Genomic DNA, 6,442 nt, shown 5'->3' with positions numbered 1-6,442 from the left:
CTGGCTCCTGGCATGGAGCTAGGATCTCAGGAAGAGGAGCAGGGACTGGGAATCCTGTCCCTACCTATCTTCTGAAGCAGCAATGTGTGGCATGGTGCTGGCTGTTCCAGAGAGTGGGCAAGGCTTGGGAATCCAGCCCTTGCTGGTCTCCTGGAGCAGCTCAGTGCTGCATGGAGCTGGTTGCCACAGGGAGCGTATGAGGGCTGGGAATCCATACCCAGAACAGCTCCTAGAAACCCCCTGCCAAGCAGGGAAGCCCTGTCCAGCTGGGGGCTTGCTCTCAGCTGTGTGTCCAGATGAGCATGGGGCTAGGAGAGCCTTGTCCAATTCATGGGAAGCTCTCTTCCAGCCCCATGCACATCAGTTCCTCCCCTCCCCATGGCCCAGTATTCATGGAGCCAGGAGACAGCAGCCAGCAGCCAGCAGCAAGCTCTCTTGGCCCCATGGCCCCTGGGACCAGTCCCATGCCCCTTGCCAGCCCCCAAGTTAGTACTGAGGGGAGTCTGGAACTCCCCCTGGCTGCTGCAGGGGGGCAGTGCGGGGCAGGAGCGAATCTGGTCTCAAGAGGGAGCATGTGTAGATGTCCTCTCAGGAAGGCTTACATCACAGCATTTTACTGTGCAGCAAGGCAGCATCAAACTACTAGCACATTTAGTTGCATCCTGGCAGATTGTGGCTGTAGAACGGTATTGGCAGCTCATTGGCAGTTTTAAAGCATGCCAGCTGCAAGATGTGACAAGAAGCTGCATGCCAGTCTGCAGCTGGAAGGCTCCATTTAAAATGTTGAAAACATTCTTATACTTTGACATATTTCAAGTGTTATGTGTGTATGCACCCTAAGGTGCCTGTAGTTTACAGCTCCAGAATGCCCCTGGTCATTGGGGTGTGATTCAAGGAATCAGGGCTAGACACCTAACTTCCCTCAACAGGATAAATTTGTTTTCTTTGAAGAGTGATGGACAGAATCTCTCCACCGAGCATCTAGAGCTACCCAGTAGAAAGGACTGAGAAGAAGCCTGTGTCTGAATTCCTGTTCCTTTCTAAAACATAGGGCTGGCTGCAGATGTGCAGGACCATGTACTTCATGGTGCCACAAGCCTCTTTGTGGTGCTACATCGCATGCCTAACATACTAAAATGTATCCTGTGCTTCAGAATTGCAACACAGGGGCATAATTTGCTACCAGGAAATCCAGTAGCAAAGGTGCAAAAAAAAAGCATTGCAACACACACCACAGAAGTCTGTGCCAGCAGACATGGAGGCTCAGTTTCCCAGGGAGATATTCTAACATCTTCCCCCTTCTTGTTCTCCTCCTCTCCTTCAGCACACTGGGAGCTGGGAGAAGCATGGAAATGGCAGTTTCATCGAAGTGGGGCATTTTTTCCTACACCAAAACACACATGCAGGGGCATGCACAGCAGCAAAATGTAGTGACATAAATTTGTGCTGCTCTTTGGTTTGTCACTGCCGGCACACACCCTTGCATGTGGGGGAAGCCTATAGTAGCATCTAGATGAGTGAGCACGTGCCCAGAGGATTTCCAGGTATCAAATTTAGAGCTTGTGCTGGAAATATGGCTGGGCCCATTACCCATGAGGGTCAGGCGGATATGTGCGGCTCCAAGGCTGTGCCTACAGCAGGCCAGGAACACCCTGATGGCCCAGCTGGCTGCTGCTGCGAGCGCTGGAGGTTGTGCTGAAGAGGGAAGGAGGGAGGTGTCTGGCTGTCCCCCCTCAAGACCACCCACAAACCCCACATGCCCCCCATGCCCACCCACACACCCCACAACTGACCATATTCCCCACATGCCCCCACATCCACCTACATAACGTAGATCCCCCCACACCCTCCACATCCTCCACATCCACCCACACCCCTTTCCACCCTGCTCCTACAACCCCCACCACCATCACACACCCAGCATGCCAGCTGCCAGAAAAGATGAGACCTGCTGGCAGGAGCTGTGGTTACAGGTGCAGCTGTCTCCACATCCTAGTTAAAGCAGGGGTCAAGGGGTGCTCTAATTTTTCTCTGATAAGAAAACCAAAAGCAAATATTAAAATATATAGATATTTAGTATTATCTTATTTCGGTGAGAGAGGCACTGGGAGGCTTCTGAATTCCTTGAAAATTGTTCCAAATGCCTTCAACATTGAAAATATATCAATAAAACATTGCCCAACTGATGTGTGTGTGTGTGTGTGTAGTTTTCTTTTGTTTTAGTTGTGGAAAAACGTGGATTTTTGGGTATTTTCAAGAGTGAACTTGGGATGTTTTTTATCAGAGAATTTGCAGTTTTTAAACAGGAAACACCAGGATTCCTGCTAGTGAGCCAAATGACAGGACCCAGGCAGAGAAGCCTGCTCAGGGCTGGGACCAAGGACCAGGCTGGAGGGCAAGTGAGGTGGCTGACTTCCTGGCCATTTGGGGCCAGAAGGACATACTTTGACAATTCAAAGCAGGTCACCACACTGAAAACAGCTTCCAGGTCATAGCTGCCTCGATGGCAGGGAGGGAGCTCACGTGACAGCAGTGCTGCACAAAGGCCAACTGTGTAGTCACAGCCCACTGGTCACTGGCCCAGAGGTGCACATGGTTCTGCTACAGTGCTCATGTCACAGCTTAGGTGGCTGTGTGGTCTAGGTCTGTCAGATGTGCAGACATAGTTTCATAGATTCATAGATGTTAGGGTCAGAAGGGAACTCAGTAGGTCATTGAGGCCGGTCTCCTGCCCTGGGCAGGAAAGAGTGATGGGGTCAGACAACCCCAGCTAGGTGCTTGTCCAGTTTCCCCTTTAAGGCCCCCAGGATAGGGAAGAGCACCACCTCCCTTGGAAGCCCATTCCAGATTCTGGCAACCCTTACTGTGAAGAAGTTCTTTCTAATGTCCAACTTAAATCTGCCACCAACCTGACTGTGTAATCATCAACCTCACAGCCTGTCAGTTTATTTACGAAAACAGAATGAGATACCATACTGAAGGACTTCTTAAAGTCTACATAGATGACATCTACCTTGACTCCTCCATCTTAGCATTTTGTGACATGGTCATAAAAAGAAACAAAGTTAGTCAGGTAGGATCTACCTGCAATGAATACATGCTAATTCCAATTCAGCATTATTTCCCCTGATGGGCTTCCACAAATGTGATCTTTAACAATTTTTTCCAGAGTTTTCCCAAGGACAGAGGTGAGACTAATTGGCCTATAGTTTCTTGTTTCCCTCTCCTCTCCTTCTTGAAAACAGGGACCACATTGGCCCTTTTCCAGTCCTCTGGGACCTGACCAGAGCACCATGAGTGCTTGAACAGCTGGGCCAGCAGCTCTGCTATGACACTGACCAATTCCTTCAGCACCCTTGGATGAAGTTCATCTGAACCAACTGATCTGAACACATCCAGCCCCTCCAAGTGCCCCTCACTAAGTCTCAACTAACAGTCGATGGGCTGGTGTCCCTCCTGATCTATGATCTAACTGGGAGATTTGTCTTGGTCTGTGTTTAGGAATACAGATGCAAAGAACTCATTGAAGAGTTCAGCTTTGTCCCCGCTCTCTGTCTTCTAGCTTGTCCTATAGGGGTCCTATGGTACCCTGTGCCTTCCTTTTGCTTCCTGTATACCTGAAGAAGGAATTTTTGTTGTCCTTAATTTTTGTTGCCGGCCTAAATTCTAATCCTGCTTTGGTCTTCCTAACCGATTCCCTGCACGTGCAAACCAGGGAGGTATACTTCTTCTTGGTAGCTACCCCTGTTTCCACAGCCTGTATACTTCTTTATTTGCCCTTAGGCTTTGCTGAACGTCCCTGTTCAGCCAAGAGGGCTTCTTGGCCCCTTTGCCTCATTTTATGAGCAATGAGATTGTCTTCTTCTGTACCCATAGGATCAGCCCCTTGAGGAATAACTATCCTTCCTGGACCCCCATTTTACCAATGCTCCTGAGCTTTAATGCCTCACTAACTAATCTCCTGAGCACACTAAACTTAGCCTTTCTGAAGCCTAGCACTTCAACCCCCACTGGTTAATTTACCCACCCTTGGCTGGATAGTGAATTCCATCAATCAGTGGTCACTATTCCCTAGGTTACCTTGTACCTGCAGATTCCCCACCAGGTCATCCCCTGTACCTAATAAGAAGTCCAGCAAGGTGTTTCCCCTAGTGCAATTCTATACCTCCTGCTTTAGATGGAGGTCCTGTATGCAGGTTAAGATCTTATGGGAGCAGTTAGATTTGGCTGACTGCTCCTCTCAGCAGATCTCAGGGTAATTTAGGTCACTCATTACAACTAGTGTCCTCATATGTCAACTGGCCTGGCCTCAGAAGCTCCTGTCAATTTGTATCTTGCATCTTAATGTGGGCTTTAAGGCCTACCCAGCTAACTAATAGCCCCTTTGTGGGGCAAAGGGTGAAAGATAAACCGAATTTCTTGGGAAAACAAAAGCAAAAACAGGTTAGGAGTGATGTGGGGGTCAAAGGGTCAAAATGTGAAAATAGGTTTTCCTCGGGGGACACCAAGCAGACCCCCCCCCAGGCCACACCCACACCAGGCCTCAAAGATATCCAAGGAGCTGGTGGACGCTGCCCACTGGTGCTCTGTCTGGCAATGTGCTTAGACAAATGAGAGGAAAGGTGCCCCACAGTCTCTGGGCATCCTCCCAGCCAAAGCCTCCTTCCTGGTCAAGTACAGGGCCCACTTGGCCAGGGACAGGAGGAAGTTGACCAGAACATCCCGGGACTTGGTGGGGCTGCAGACAGGGTGACCAAAAACAAAAAGGTTGGGGGTACAATTCAACTAGAACCTCAGGAGGAGGTTCTGGAGGTAGAGATGGAGGGGCTGCAGCCTGGCACACTCGAGGGCCATGTTTGCCAGGGTTTCCTTCTGCCCATAGAAGGGGCAGGAGACCGGGTTCTTTGTGAAGCTTGCCACATACACGCCTGTGGTGACAGCTCCATGGACAAGCTGCCAGCTGAGGTCCCCAGTGGCTTGCAGCATGAAGGTGGAGTACAAGCTCAGCCAATGAGGTGCCCCAGACACGCCCTCACTGAGCAGTTCCTGCTGCTTGGTGTCTGTGCAGGACGCAAGGGCGGTGTGATGGATCGTGTGGCACAAGAGTGTGTAGAGGTGATGGCGATGGGTGGTGGAAAAGTGGACCGGTTTGGTGTCCTCCAGCTGGCTCAGGTTGTGGAGCAGGGAGCACTGTGAGGCTGGGTGAGACACTGGCCCCACAACAAATTCCCATGGGCTGAAGGACATGGGGGAGGAGGGCGTGGGGGAGGAGGGAGCACCATCATGCAGAACCTAGTCAACAAACAAAGGCAAGGGCCTTTGGAGGTAGGGCAGATTTCACCTCCTGGATCAGACAGCAGGTCACATGTGTCATAGGTAGACCCATGTTCCTGGCCAGTGCAGCAGGGTCCATCCACTCCTGCCTATTGTAGTCCAGGAGGTCTCTGATAAAGGTGACACCAGCCAGGATCAACCTCTGTCATAACTGGGGCTGATCTGCTGTTTCAACGTTGTTTTGACATTTTTCCCATAGGTTATAATGGGTAATCATGAAACTGCCTATAACATTGTCATTTCATGCCTGATTTGAATGAAAACAACAGGAAAGGTTACCCCTGCTGAGGACACAAAGCATGTCAGGTCTCAAGGAAATAGATGCAGGGAGATCTGGGAAACTACCTCATATTCTTAAAAGCAAAACTCATGTCACTTGTAAGTATAATGGTACAGGGAGATGAAACCTTCAGGGATGGTAGTCCCTGATGAGACCATAAAGCCTGACAAGTTTCAAGGAGATAGGTTCAGGGGTTTCTGGGAAACTGCACCTCAAGCTGCTGACAAGCAAAAATCACGTCACGGGTGTGTGCTAAAGTACAGTAGGGTGAAAAAAAAAGACACGATTGCCCCTGCTGAGGCCATGAAGCCTGCCAGGTTTCAAAGAGGTGTGTGCAGGGGTTTCTGGGAATCTGCACCTGAAACTTCTGAAAAGCAAAACTTGTGCTTGTGTGTGTGTTAAGGCACAGCAGGGTGAAGATAGCAGGTGTGGTAGCCCCTGCTGAGACCATGAAGCCTGTCAAGTTTCAAGGAGCTAGGTGCAGGGCTTTCTAGGAAACTTTACCTCAAGCTGCTGACAAGCAAAACTCGTGATGTGTGACTGTGTGTGTGTTAAGGCGCAACTGTTTTTCCATCCCTCCCCAAGAGCACTGGGATCAGAGAAGACCTCAGGGAAGGATCACAGTCACTGGGCAGCTACACAGTCAAAATCAGAGCAGTCCTTCCTGCCATCTATTATCTGGACTTTTCAGAGAAATTTTTAGAAAGTGGATGTGGAGTGTAGTAAAGGACATTTGATGAAGTATGGGGTAAACTTGCAAAGAGAGGTTACGGCTGACTGAAGATTTTCTAAAGAAATGAGAGTTGGTAACAAAAATGCCAGTTTAAG

General features: G+C 49.7%; 1 pseudogene; it reads left to right on the top strand.

Moving 5' to 3' along the window:
* The window catches only part of LOC149866699 (scavenger receptor cysteine-rich domain-containing protein SCART1-like), a 16,118-nt pseudogene extending 10,922 nt beyond the window's left edge, over positions 1–5,196 (top strand).
* Positions 5,197–6,442: the final 1,246 nt, after the last annotated feature.

Source organism: Crocodylus siamensis, chromosome 4 (assembly GCF_052110815.1).
Source record: "Crocodylus siamensis isolate JL-2025a chromosome 4, ASM5211081v1, whole genome shotgun sequence".
Taxonomy (NCBI): domain Eukaryota; kingdom Metazoa; phylum Chordata; order Crocodylia; family Crocodylidae; genus Crocodylus; species Crocodylus siamensis.
Note: the sequence above shows the minus strand (reverse complement) of the source record. Positions and strands in the feature narration are given on the sequence as shown.